The sequence below is a fragment of the Gossypium arboreum genome, chromosome 6 (assembly GCF_025698485.1).
Source record: "Gossypium arboreum isolate Shixiya-1 chromosome 6, ASM2569848v2, whole genome shotgun sequence".
In the NCBI taxonomy this organism is placed as follows: Eukaryota; Viridiplantae; Streptophyta; class Magnoliopsida; order Malvales; family Malvaceae; genus Gossypium; species Gossypium arboreum.
The window spans coordinates 4,667,392-4,683,126 of record NC_069075.1 but is presented as its reverse complement, the minus strand read 5'-3'; the positions used below and the strand labels follow the sequence as shown (position 1 = coordinate 4,683,126).

The 15,735-nt window shown below is 38.1% G+C and overlaps 1 pseudogene; it reads right to left on the bottom strand.

Moving 5' to 3' along the window:
* The window catches only part of LOC128294072 (metal transporter Nramp1-like), a 70,652-nt pseudogene that overhangs the window by 8,194 nt on the left and 46,723 nt on the right, over window positions 1-15,735 (bottom strand).

Sequence of the window (15,735 nt, the reverse complement as noted above, 5' to 3'; positions counted from 1 at the left end):
TGAGGTGCTAAATTAGGGTTTACGTCAGCCTTAGCGTTAAGCACTTCTTCTGGGGAATCGACTTCTACTTTTTTGCCTTCAAAAGTTTGAGCAGGGTTTTCGTTAACCCTAGACTCTGCTTCGTCGTCGATTCTGATTCCTAGTGGTGGATTACTTTGAGTCCCAACCACCGCTAACTGCTTTTTCCTTAGCTTTGTTTCCTTACGATTAGCTCTCGCAGTCTTTTCAATTTCTGAATCAAATGCAAGAGTTCCTGGAGTAGATTTGGTCATAAGAAACAAAAAACAAGATTAGTGTGTTACCGGTCCCCGGCAACGACGCCAAAATTTGATGCGTCGTTGAGAGCACAAAAAATATCCTTTTCCCTGTAAAATAGTAAAAATAACAGTAAAGGGGAAGTAGGGTCGAATCCTTAGGGACCGGATTGTACAAATGCTCGTTTCTTGAAATCCTGGACAATTTCTTGGCCAAGAAAACTTGCGTTCCTGAAAAATAAAAAAAATAGAATTAAGAATTTCGATTTGGAAAAATAAAATAAAAATAGAATTTAAAGTGAGTTGAAATTGCGAAATTATATAAATTGCGGAAATTAAAATGAAGAATATAAAACTAAACAGAGTTTGGGGAAAAGAAAGTTTCTTTTGTGGCGAGATTCTAGCCTCCGGTTGTCTCGTTCCACCTTGGGTTCAATCCTTGGCTTTTAAGTAACCCTTCTCGAGCAAGATAAGCCAGTTATAGTGGAAGAGGATGCCTACGACCACCAGCTCCAAGGATTTAGACTTAAAATTTGGCGGAGCCTGACTTTAGCTGATAATCGCTTTTGTGGGACTATCTTCTGCCAGATCATCAGTTCCCAACGGCGAATACCATGCCTGTTTGTCTCTTGGATTCGCCAACCTCTGACATAGAAAGCCAACAAACTGACTGTGCAATCTTCCCAAAACGTACAAAGAGGTCGTTCCTTGCACAAGTTGAAAAGATCACCTATTAAGGGTCATGGATGGAAGCGTCAGCCCCGTAATGCGGAGAAGTGATGAATACCTTGTTGAGAAGGCTAAGCGCAGGTTTTAAGCCTCATGAACCTCTTTGGGGAATTTTGACAACCTTCGGCTAGATTGGTTTAGTGGCTCATGTTTTTTGGGAAAGAAATAAATAAAATAGATATGGGATTTTTATTGAAGAAAATATGGAGATAACAAAAGACAGAGTTTTTGGGAGAGGGAGTGATTACAGAAAAAAAGAGATGTCAAATATGTGCTACTCCGCCCCCTATTTATAGTACTTAAAAATCTAGTCTATTCCTAATGAAATTCGAAAAGATAAATACAAATAAATAAAGATAATTAAATATAAATAAAGATAAATGAAAATAAATCCTAGAATTAAATCTAAATAAAAATCTTTAATAATTATCTTAATATAATTGAAATTAAAATAGAGCCTTGTACTATAAAATCTCTTGTTTTGCATTTTAGTCCTTGGGTCTTCCATGTTTGCATTTTTGGCACCACTTCTCTCTTTCTTTGCATGTTGGCCCATTATATTTTCAAATTCACGCCTTTTACCTTTAAATTTCTTCTTGCCTCCAATTTAGTCCCTAAAAGATAAAAGACCGGAAAATAATCCAAATTCGTAGGATCATACTCAAAATAAGCATGTAATTAGCACATAAAATATGTCGTTTTAGAGTATTATCAGTGATTGATGTTATAGTTCATCTTATGTCATAACAAGCACACCCAAGAAGGCATTGGTGTCGCCGGTGGCTCCTTGGCCATTAAGCTATTTTGGGTTAAACCAAACTTTTTATTGTCCAATTTTATTAAAAAATCGTTATGGTTTCTACAATTGTGGAAATTAATTTATAGTTTCTATTGCTAAACACACTTAGAATAAGTGATGTAACACCCCAAACCCAGCCTAGACATTATGGCCGAATCTGGCGATGTCACATGATAGGGTGTTTGAAAAATCGTGTTTTCGCGCTAAAACCATTTCTGTTTGTTTACTATTCTTTACCTCTTATTAGTTCCAAAAACCTTTTACTTATTTAATTAGTTGATTCGAAACGTAACTCATTGCGGAAGCTTTTAAAAAATAGTTTAAATAATCATGCGTTTTAGAGAAACCATTTGTTCTTTTGAAAACCGAGATTTCCTACGACTAGCAGTTACTAATCCATAAAGTAAGGAAAATAAAAACCAAAACAAATCCAAAAGTTTGTAAGTCCAAATTAAAACCAAAAACTTAACCAAATAAAATAAAAATAAAAATAAAACCAATACTCATATATTAAAACCATGAAAGTCCAAAATCGTGGTCACCGCCAAGTCCTCCGCCGCACCGATCCGTCTAGGTCTGGGGATTACCTGTGCATATTAAACAGAGAGGGGTGAGTTTACGTAAACTTAGTGTGTAAACCCACAGAAAACAATAATCAAAATGCAATTATACACAGTCTGGGCCTAAGCCCTTTTCAGTATTAGTAGTAGTTTGGCCATAGCCCAATTCAGTATCAGTATCAGTAATACACAAGGGCCTTAGCCCATCACAAAATCAGTAATAGATATATAGTATTCAGTAATAAAGTCCTATCCATCCAGCCTCTACACACCATCTTCGTCCAACCCTACACTCCATGTGGGGATTAAATCAACCCACCTATCCCTACACTTCAGGTAGTATCGTATGTGGCACAAAAACATTAATTTGCAGCTGAGCTGCCAGTATATTAGGCTTAAAAGCCTTTCAGTACACTTCCTCCACATATAATCGACCTAACCCTATTCAATGCAACATATAATACATGACATGCTATCTCACGATATTTGTACATATAATCAGTTCAGTATATATGCATACTATCAACATGCTCAATATATATCAATCAATCAGTCAGTTCACAGAATTAGATGCCTAAGTAATGCTTACTAACCCTACAATGGGTTCACAGTCGACTTGGGCAACCCGTGCAACCTTAGCAATCAATTCAGTGAAAATGAGCTCACACGCCCAGGTGGCATGTTCGTGTGGCCCACATGGTTGAAATTGGCCTTGGCTGTATGATCTATTTTTAATGTAGCCCATGCTAGCTAAATATTCATATATGTTTTTCCTCCTCCTCCTCTCTATTCCACATTCTTAATCAATATATATTTTCACTATTTACCTATATGTTCATTCAAAGCTGTCTACTTGAGTCATTGTCACTAAATTATTTATATCTTAAGATACAAAATTCAAAATTAAGATCCGCTTGATGTTTTTGAAACTAGACTCAAATATGTTTCTATCATAAAATTTTCAGAATTTAAAATTTATCCAATAAGTACAGTGAAATCTTCAAATTTATCTCTATTCTGCTGTTTGACATCTTCGACCTTTCCTTACTAAAAATTACTTATCTCTTAGTACGGAATTTGGATGTAACACCCCAAACCCGGCCCAGAAGTTATGACCGGATCTGACGTGCCACATCAAAGCGTTAAAACATTTTTCTATTCTTTGTCTAGAAAATCGTACTTGATGTTCAAAGGATTAATTCATTAAGGGTTAAAGTGAATGGAAGCTGTGCACCAGGTAGCAAACCGGAAAATAGGAGGTGAGTCCATCGGACTGCTTAAGTACCAAGCTCTTTCGGATCCAATCCTAGACATGTACACCGCCATTGCCACACTCTAACATCGTGTATTCCTTTAGGTTACCATTGTAATTATGTTCATTTTAAAATAAAACATATTTAATTTTGGGAAACGTTATCATAGTAGAAGCCTTGTTCGAGATCGTGTTACTTTGAAATCAATTTATGTTTTTGAAAACGAACCCCAGATCTAGCCCATTTTGATAGTTAATATAAATTAAGTTCATCATAATAAAATATAAACCAAACCCATAAAAAAAATAATAGAGTGGCCTTATTACATAATAAAACCCAAATTATCAAAGTAAATGAAAAATGAAGTCCAATTCACTAGAAGAAAACCATAGTGCATAACGAGTGGCCACTCCGAATCCCTCGCAGCTCCAAGCCCACTATGGTTGAGGATTACCTGCATGGATGAAAATAGGGGATGAGTTTGGGGAAACTCAGTGTGTAAAATTAACCCAACCATAGCCCATATCAGCTCAACCCACAGAAACAGAATAAATCGGCCTTAGCCCAGAACAGAATATAGAATTAAGCCCGTAGGCCCATAACAGATCAGATCAGATATTTCATGTATATGCAAAACCCAACCCATAACCAACCACATGCACCCCCTTACCAACCTTTCACCATGTGGGGAGACTACTCGACCCACCCAACCGCTACACGCCTCAGAAATCTGTAGCATGGTTGCCAAAACAGATAATGTGACAGAGTCACCAGATACAGATAATCGTGGCAGAGCCACCAGAACAAAAATATGTGGCACAGCCACCAGATCAGATAATTGTAGCATAGCCACCAAGACGCTTCCTCCAAAATATAACCCATGTCCCCATGCAGCAAAGATTCATTCATGGCATACAATATACAGATTTAAATCAACATGCTTTTCAGACAAAATTAACCCTAGGGCCATATCGATCATTTACACCCAGGGGTATCATGGTAATTTTCCATACATAAGGGTATGATAGTAATTTAGCTACTTTTAGGGTTTTCATGCATATCCTAACCATTTACGTACCATCAGAACACTTACACAAGATACTTACGTAATTGGGCCGTTGGCCCATGAACCCGATTTTTTGCCCATTAAGCCCAAATTATCAAAATGCACGAAATCCCGCGTACTTCAGTTTGTTACTTTAGATTACCAAATATACAAACCCAACTATCTTGCGAGCATTCGCACACTCGTAAATTCCCAAAATACCGACTTTTTGGCATTTCCGCTTTTCGACTTTTGCCAATCTAGTCTATGAGAGGGTGTCAGTTACACACCTGTTTTATGACGATTCGCTGATGATATCCACGCACGAACTGCCTACAATTATACTACTACCATGTTAATCTAACTACCAAAACAAACTACATATTAACTCTTTACCAAATTCGGCCAATAACAGCTTAGGCCTTAGCGTTCCTACCTTTGCCGAAAGTAGCGTCTCGATCTAGATCCGTTTGCTCCACTTGTCCAAGCCCTTGATCAACAGCCTCTTAATCACACTATTACCAAAATAATACTGTTATCACAACCCCCTTAGGGCTACAAGTCCAAATCGACAACCTCCCTAACTTTTACGGATTCCGGCTTTTCTTAAAATACGAAAGATAGACTAAGTTGGAAAGACTTACCACCGATTTTTTCAGTCAACATCCCCCCTTAGTTCCTACTTGATTCTTACGCAGCTCTAAGCCCTCAAACGATAACAAAAGTCGAGCCTTCAATGATCTCAGCATTCGGCTATGTCCCTAGGATAGTGTGGGATTTTCGGCTTTTTTTTTTGCAATAGTGTAGAGAAAGATAAAATATGAGGGTTTTACTGTGGTATTGTCGACAGAAACTTGGGGTTTAGAGGATAAGAGAATCAGCCAAAGATGATGAGAAAAATTAAAAGAATTGGCTAGGGAAATCAGTATAAGAGGAATCAAGTTTTCAGGATTTCGAGATTTGAGGTAATCGGCTATAGTTTTAAAAATAATGGAAGGAAGGTGGTATAGAGTAAGGTGGCTGAAGGATTCGGCTATGGGGAACAGAAGAAGAAGAAAATAACAAATGGAGAGAAAAAGAAAAATAAAAGGAGAGGAAGAGTTATCAGAAAACGGCTCACTTACCCCCTTGTGCCGAATTTATACAAGCACTACCCTAGCCGAATTTCCCATGCTAAAGTCCCTTGGCCTGCCACCTCTTGTTCCTTGATCAGCTCCTAGATTTCCTCCCTTATCGTTATCCTTACTCAATCCTTTTATCATCTTAAACTCTCCCTAACAGAGTTCCTCCTTGAATTCTATCACCTCTCCTTTTTGTGCACAAAAAAAAAAAATAAACACCTTATTTGCTTGTCTTGCGGCTCGAACCTGAGCTCTTCCTACCCTTCTACACGCCACTTTTATAGCCTTCCCAGTGGCGCCACATGCCAATTTGCCACTTGCTTCCTTATGTCTTATTTTACCCAAATAATATTTAAGACCCCTGCTAACCAGAACCCCCTTTTCCTTTTATGGATTAAAATCACACAAAGTTACTGGGTTTTAGCTTAAGCTTGGGCCTTCTAGAGGCCCCTATCATAAATAAACCTTCATCAAGCAGACAGAACACAAAATTTTTAATTTTACCAAACAATCACAAAATTCTCGAAAATTGGGGCGTTACAACTCTACCCTCCTTAAAGAAATTTCGTCCTCGAAATTTACCTGGTCCAAACAGATGAGGGTATTGTCGTTGCATCGCCTCTTCCGGCTCCCAAGTAGCTTCCTCTCTGCCATGATTACGCCAAAGCACCTTCACTAAAGGGACAGATTTCCTTCGCAGAACCTTAACATCTCGATCCAATATTTGCACTGGCTCTTCCTCGAATGTCGAATCAGTTTACACTTCAATTTCTGCAACCGGCACGACATGAGCAGGGTCAGAACGATAACGCCTTAACATGGAGACGTGAAAAACATCGTGAATCCTGTCTAGTTCCTGAGGCAATTCCAGCTGATAAGTCACTGGGCCTACTCGCTTCAAAACCCGATAAGGCCCAATGAACCGCAGACTCAACTTGCCTTTCTTACCAAACCTCAATATCTTCTTCCAAGGAGAAACCTTTAAGAAGACCATATCTCCTATTGAGTACTCAATCTCCTTACGCTTCAAATCTGCATACGATTTTTTCCTATCCGATGCTTCTTTTAAACGATCCCTAATTATTTTGACCTTATCCTCAGTATCAGCCACCAATTCTGGTCCAAGAACTTATCGCTCCCCTAGCTCCGTCCAGCAACTAGGTGTACGACACCTTTGTCCATACAGTGCTTCATACGGTGCCATTCGAATACTTGCCTGATAACTGTTATTGTATGCAAATTCTACCAATGGTAAGTAATCCTTCCAACTACCTCGAAAGTCAATTACGCATCCCCTTAACATGTCCTCCAGAATCTGAATGACCCTTTCCGACTGACCATCAGTTTGGGGATGGAAAGCCGTACTGAAGTTCAACCGCGTCCCCAACGCCTCATGCAACCTTTGCCAAAATCGAGATGTGAATCTAGGATCCCGGTCAGAGATAATCGAAACTGGGACTCCATGAAGTCGTACAATCTCCGTCACATACAGCTTGGCTAACTTTTGAAGCGAAAAGTCAATACGTACTGGTATGAAATGGGCTGATTTGGTCAACCTATCCACAATTACCCATACCGAGTCTTTCTTCGATGGTGTCAATGGCAACCCACTCACAAAGTCTATGGTTACCCTCTCCCACTTCCAAAGTGGTATCTTCACCGGCTGTAACAGTCCAGAAGGTAATTGATGCTCAGCTTTCACTTGTTGGCATGTCGACATTTTCCTACAAATTACATTACTTCTCGCTTAAGTCCGTGCCACCAAGACAATTCTCGCAAGTCGTGATACAACTTATTCCCTCTAGGATGCATGGCACATAGTCCCCCATAAGCTTCCTTCAATATTGTCTGCCTTAAATCAAAATCCTTCGGAACACAAATTCGTCCTCGAAAATACAGAACTCCATCACTATTTAAACCGAACTCCGAAGTTCCCCCTTTCTTAACTTGTTGAAAACGAGCGACCAAATACTCATCTTCCAACTGCTTTTCCTTAATCTGGTCCACTCAGGTTGGCTTTACTTGCAATTCAGCCAACAAATTGCCATCATCATACAGACTCAAACGAGCAAATATTGCTCTCAGATCAGATACGGTTCTACGACTCAAAGCATCGACTACCATATTAGCCTTGCCTAGGTGATACTCGATCGAACAGTCATAATCCTTAAGCAACTCAATCCATCTCCTTTGCCTAAGGTTCAGCTCCTTCTGCGTCAACAAATACTTAAGACTCTTATGGTCTGTGTATATAATACACCTTTCTCCATACAAGTAATGTCTCCAAATCTTAAGTGCAAATATCACAGCCGCCAACTCCAAATCATGAGTAGGATAGTTCCCCTCGTGAGGCTTAAGCTGCTGTGATGCATATGCAACCACCTTACCCTCCTGCATTAACACGTAGCCCAAACCTACATGTGATGCGTCGCTGTACACAGTAAAATCCTTCCCAGACTCCGGCTGAATTAACACAGATGCTTCAGTCAAAACTTTCTTCAACTTCTCGAAAGCTTCCTGCTGGGTCTCAGTCCATACAAACAGTACCCCTTTCCTTATGAGTTTTGTCAGAGTTGCAGCCAACACAGAAAAACCTTCCACAAACCTTTGGTAGTATCCTGCCAAACCTAGGAAACTCCGTATTTCCGACACCGACCTAGGCGGCTTCCACTCCATAACTGCTTTAATTTTTCGAGGGTCCACCTTAATCCCCTCAGCAGAGACCACATGTCTTAGGAAAGTTACCTCACTCAACCAAAATTCACACTTGCTGAACTTTGCATAAAGTTTCTTCTCCCTTAACAACTGTAGCACTACACGGAGATGCTTATCATGCTTTGCTTCAGTTTCAGAATATACCAGAATATTGTCAATAAAGACGACTACGAACTGATCCAAAAATGGTTGGAACACATGATTCATCAGATCCATAAATGCTGCAAAAGCGTTCGTCAGCCCAAACGGCATAACCAGAAACTCGTAATGACCGTACCAAGTCCTGAATACCGTCTTATGGATATCTGAATCCTTAACCCTTAACTGATGATATCCAGATCGAAGGTCGATCTTAGAAAATACAGAAGCCCCTCTAAGCTGGTCAAATAGATCGTCAATCCTTGGTAGTGGATACTTATTCTTAATTGTCAGTTTGTTCAACTGGCGATAATCAATGCACATCCGCATTGTACCATCCTTCTTCTTCACGAATAGCACCGGTGCTCCCAATGGAAACACGCTTGGCCTAATGAAGCCCCTATCCAAAAACTCTTGAATTTGTGCCTTTAGCTCCACCAACTCCTTCGGTGCCATTCTATACGGTGCGATAGACACTGGCGCCGTTCCAGGCAACAAGTCGATTCCAAACTCCACTTCTCAGTTTGGAGGCAATCCAGGAAGCTCCTCTAGAAACATATCTTGGAATTCCTTTACAGTTCTAACCTTGTCCACTGTCAGCCCTTCCTCTTTCAACTGACTTACAAATGCCAAATAGCTCACAACCTTTCTGAATCCACTTTTCGGCCCTCAATGCTGACACCACATTAGACAAATAATCCCTTCTCTCGTCTATCATCATAACCTCCTCACCCTCCATGGTCCTTAACACCATTCGTTTTGCAGCATAATCCAAAGTCGCCCTATGCTTAATAAGCCAATCCATTCCCAGAATGAGGTCAAACTCTTCGAACGGTAACTCCATCAGATCTCCAGGAAAAACCTTGCCTTGAGTTTCTAAGGGTACATTCCTATACAGTTTGTCTACCCTAACCGAGTGACCCAAAGGACTTAACACAGATACCCCACTCACAATCTTCTCAGAGTGTACACCCAACGACCCAGATATGGCACATGTAACATAGGAATGAGTAGATCCAATATCCACTAAAGCAGTGTATGGCATGCCAGAAACCAAGAACGTACCAGTTATGACGTCAGGTGCGTCGCCCTCCTCTTGATGACGAGCTGCATATACCAAAGCTGACTGTCGAGCTTCAGCATTTTCGACACCCTTGCCAGGTGCCCCTCGACCTCGACCATTTCTGTTTCTACCCCTACCTTGTCCACGTCCTCTCGGTGGTTATGGTCCACCTCTCAGGGGTTGAACAACCCTCTGTACAGCAACCTGAGCCTGCTCCGCTCTCTGAGGGTAGTCCTTAACTCTATGCTCCATAGATCCGCATCGGAAACATGCACCGGAACGTTTCCTACACTCGCCCAAATGTACCTTACCACAGTCTCCACAGATTGGTGGTCTAACCACATTCATCGGCACTGCTCGTACTGGTTCCTCTACCCTTGCTCTCTTAACATTCCTGTTAGTACCACCCGAGGGTCCTGAATCCCTCCGAAAATGGTTTCGATCCTTCTCTCGATTCTGCTTTTCAGCCCGCTTAACCTCCTTGCTATCTTTGCCTTCTCCACCAAGACCGCAAAGTCTCGCTCCCTCTGCGGAGTAATCAACACCCTCAGGTCATCCCTAAGACCATCCTCGAAGTGTACACTTCGCTCATATTCTGTAGCAACTATGCCCATGGCATACCGCCTCAACCTCAGAAACTCGACCTCGTACTCGACAACTGTTTTACCTTCTTGCACCAGATTCAAGAATTCCTTTCTACGAGCGTCCACATAACTTGCCCCAACATACTTACCTTTAAAGGCCGTCTTAAACAATTCCCAAGTTACCCTATCAGCTGGGGTTCCTTCTCTCACAGTGAGCCACCACTGGTAAGCCCCGTCCCGTAGCAACGATACGGCTCCCTTCAGTTTCTGCTCCACAGAGCAATCCAAGTCATCCATAATTCATTCTGTGGCCTCCAACCAATATTCTGCCATATTCGGGGTGATACCTGACACACCCTTAAAGATCTCCGCTCCGTTGGCCCGGAGTCGTTCAGAAATGGATCCCCGAACTCTGTTGCCCGTACTTGCCCCGACAACCCTTTCCAAAACACGAAGCATTGCCTGCGATAGGGCGTCATCTCCTGCACCACGATCATGAGACTCCACTTCCGTTGCCGAAGGTACCGATGCATCTGCCGCCAGCATATATCTCGAAGACGAAGATACCGCTCGAGCCCTTCCTCGGCCACGTCCACGGCCTCTTCTACGAGTGGCTCTTATACTCATATCGTATTATCTGTTTATGAATTTTATGCATCAATAACATTTCAATGTTTATTACAGATGTTTTATGAATCGGACAGTATTTCAGAGATTGTTTTCGCAGAACCGAAGTCTAGCTACAGTTTCAGTCTCTTATCAAATTTTCCTATGGTCTTAGTATCATCCTATCTAGAGTATCCTAGCAGAGTTTCAGTATAGATGGATAATCCAGAAAAATATTCAGAGAAATTCAGAATGATACTTACAGGCTTGGGCCGGAGATTCGGAATGCCACCTTCAGAAGATCCAAATTTTAAAAACCGAGAATTTTTTTCAAAATTTTCTTTCTTTTTTTTTAAACTTTGTTTTTTTAAACCCATTCCACAGCCGAGTTGTTACAACTTGGCTCTGATACCACTAAATGTAACACCCCAAACCCGGCCTAGACGTTATGACCGGATCCGACGTGCCACATCAAAACGTTAAAAAATTTTTCCATTCTTAATCCAGAAAATCGTACTTGATGTTCAAAGGATTAATTCATTAAGGGTTAAAGTGAATGGAAGCTGTGCACCAGGTAGGAAACCGGAAAAGAGGAGGTGAGTCCATCGGTGTAATACCCCGAAAATCTTTACAGTAATACATTATCCTTGATATAATAAAATAAGGAAATAAAGTGATAAAAAGGGAAGTTTTGAGTTATGGCAACATTGGGAAGTAAATTATGATATCTTGATTCAGGAAAGGACTAAATTGTAAAAGTCAGAAAAGTTTTGTTGCCTAAAAGTAAATACTCAAGACTTAAGGGGTTAAAGTGTAAATATGAAAAGTTGAAAGACCAATAGTGTAAATATTTTAAGGGTAGAATGATCTAGAAACTAAGGAAAATGGATAAATTAGGACCAAATTGAATAAGTGAAGAACTATGAGGGACTAAATTGTAATTTTACCAAATTAAATGATGACTCAATGATGGAATTCTAAAAGATCATGAAGGGCAAAATGGTCAATTAGTAAGAGAGAGAATTCTAGAATGTAATGATTATGTTGATGATATTTTAAATTAATTAATTAATTAATTAGATAAATATTATTTTATTAATATTTTATGAGATATTTAATATTATTTTATTATTATTTATTTAGTATATAAGGAAAGAAAGATGAAGAATTTTCATCATCTTTCCTTTCCATGCAAACCAACGTGAGAAAGAGTAAGAAGAAAAGAAGTTTTCTTTCTTTACAATTTAGTCCTTTCACCAAAAATTCATTATTCTCACCTAAAAATTGAAAGAATTTTCATAGCCATCAAGAGAGAAAGATAGCAAGGAGATGATGGGGAGCAAGAATATCAAGTTGGATTCAAGAAATAGAAGCTGGAGGAGAGAGAAAAATCAAGTTAAAGATTGAAGTTAATAAAAAAAGGTAAGAACATTAAGATTTCAATATATTTTTAAGTCTAATATTGTTGAAAAAGCATGGAATTGATGTTAATGTAGAGTTTTCTTTTATATGGTTCTATGTTTTTGATATATTAGTGAAGGGAAATGAGAGAAAATAATGGGAAATATGGTCGAAAATGGAAATAGGAGTGTTATAAACTTGGTAATCAATATGTTGCACTAAAGTAGTTTTAGACAGTAGTAATAGGCTAACTTTGAAAAATCACCAAAAATGATAGAAATTGAATTAGAAGCTAAGGGTGATATGGAATTAAAGCTTATTGAGTCTATTTTTATATAAAAATAAATAGAGAAGGTAAAGTAATTCTGTATTCTAAGATATTTATGTTTTTGTGAGACTGGTTCAGAATGATTTCAAGAACCCCTGTTCTGACTTGGAAAAATCACTAAAAATTATAAAAAAATAATTTTGTTACATAATTTATATGGTTAAATTACTTAATGAGTCTATGTTTATAAGAAACAAATTATAACATTATTTGAATTCATTTTAAAGAGATAATTAAACTTTAGTGAAGAGTGGTCAGAACTGTCAAATAGCAAAATAGAGGAGAATTTAATGAATAAACTGTACTAATTGGCTAAACCAAAAATTCTGAAAATTTTATGGTAAGAATACATGTGAGTCTAGTTTCAGGAAAAATTAACAGATCTTAATTTTGATTTCTGTAGCTTAATATATAAATAATTTAGTGACTATGACGCAAATGGACAATTTTGAATGTACATATAAGTAAATAGTGAAATTATTGATAATGTTACTTGTTGCATGTTATATAAATTAAGGATGTGTAATGGAGAGGAGGAGGAGGAAAATATGTATGAATATTTATCTAGCACGGCTAATTTGCATGTTTTAGGCTTAGGGACTAAATTGAATAAAAGTAAAACTTTATGGGCAATTTTGTAAAAATGTCAAAAATGACTAAATTGCATGAAATAGATTATTTTATTATTTAAATTACAAAATTTAACGAAATTATCAATTCAGTTCAAGATCGGGGGAAAACATGTTTTAGGGATTAAATTGAAAAGTGTTGAAATTGTGAAAAATTTTGATATTTTATAGAATTCATGGACTGTTATCGGTATGTATGATAATAATAGCTGGAAATAAGGATTAAATTGCAAGAATTTTATTTTCTTGACCCTAAGGATGAAATCGTCATTAATTAAAAGTTTAGGGGCAAAATGGTAATTTTTGCCTGGAGCATTAATTAAATGCATTAGAATATGAAATGAATGAAAATGATGATCAAATTTATTTATAAAGATCCGGACGACACAAATACGAGACTTAATCATGGAAAAGAAAATATATCAGAATAATGAAATCATAAACACGAACAATCAATGAGGTAATTGTGTAACTTGAATTGTATTTTTAAACACTTGAAATATGTGGTTATGTAAAGAAAATATGATTTGAATATTCAATTCATGATATTTGATGAAATATTGATAATACTCGATATAAATTGAAAATAAATCCCGCTTGAATGAAAGGAAAATTCGATGGATCTCGAAAAGGAATTGACGGTAAAAGGATCTAGCAGGACGGATGATCCTATTCGATATAGCCCTCCAAGAATACGTGTAAAATGGATTTAGCTTTGAACGGGTAATCCGAATTAGGGTCTGAATTTAGCTTTGGACTGGTAATTGGATCCAAGCTCATTAGAGTAATTGTCGTTGCGGGATTTAGCTCGGACCGTAATCTGGACCGTAATCCCGACAATACTCTATGAGTTTATATTACTGAGGATTTAGCCTGGACCGGTAATCCCATCAGAAGAATGAGGTTCATGGGAGTGTGCTCTCTGATAGAAAATGTGTAAGACCATGGTTGAAAGATACCATGGCAACCTGATATGAAACGTGTAAGACCATGGTTGAAAGATACCATGGCAACGTGACGGGAAAATGAATAAGACCATGGTTGAATGATACCATGGCAACATGACAGAAAATGAGTAAGACCATAGTTGAAAGACACTATGGCATCATGTCGAAGATAAATAAGATCGTAGAAGAGAAACGCCAAGATATCTGTTGAACAACTAATATTCAGGTAATATAACAAATGGTTAAATGAATTGGTTATACAAAATAGTAATGTGAAATGTTTACGAGAATTGGTCATATGGAAATAAATGTACAAAATAGTTGTATGAAATAATTTATAAGATAGATAAATGAAATAAGTATAGGTACATGGAATTTAAATTATGTTAAGTTTAATACGAACCATTACCGAGATAAATATAGCTAAGATATAAGGAAATGATGGTGCATGAAATGTTGATATAATGGAATGAATGATATATGTTATTAAAGAAATGGTAAGAGAATGATATGTATCATGACATGTACATATGAGATTATCTTTTATATGTTAACATAAGGAAAATATGTAAGTTAAGACGAGTATTAAATTCAAATATGACATATTGAGAAAATAAGAATTTATATGAAATATGTGTAAGTACACTAACAAGTGTTGTTGTTGATGCTTAGGCAAGTGCCAAGCCATTGATTGGATGGTAATATATTTATTGATGCATTGAATTGATAAGTATTTAAGTGAATTTTTTTTAGTGATTTGCAAGTGGTAGTAATGCTCCGAAACCCTATTCTGGCAGCGGATACGGGTTAGGGGCGTTACAATCGGACTGTTTAAGTACCAAGCTCTTTCGGATCCAATCCTAGACATGCACACCGCCATTGCCACACTCTAACATTGTGTATTCCTTTAGGTTACCATTGTAATTATGTTCATTTTAAAATAAAACATATTTAATTTTGGGAAACGTTATCATAGTAGAAGCCTTGTTCAAGATCGTGTTACTTTGAAATTAATTTATATTTTTGAAAACGAACCCTAGATCTAGCCTATTTTGATAGTTAATATAAATTAAGTTCATCATAATAAAATATAAACCAAACCCATAAAAAATAATAAGAGCAGCCTTATTACATAATAAAACCCAAATCATCAAAGTAAATGAAAAATGAAGTCCAATTCACCAGAAGAAAACCATAGTGCATAACGAGTGGCCACTCCGAAATCCTCGCAGCTCCAAGCCCACTATTGTTGGGGATTACCTGCATGGATGAAAATAGGGATGAGTTTGGGGAAACTCAGTGTAAAATTAACCCAACCATAGCCCATATCACTCAACCCACGTAAATGAATAAATAGGCCTTAGCGAGCGAATCTGAATTAAGCCCATAGGCCCATAACAGATCAGATCAGATATTTCATGTATATGCAAAACCCAACCCATAACCAACCACATGCACCCCCTTACCAACCTTTCACTATGTAAAGAGACTACTCGACCCACCCAATCGCTACACGCCTCAGAAATATGCAGCATGGCTGCCAGAACAGATAATGTTACAGAG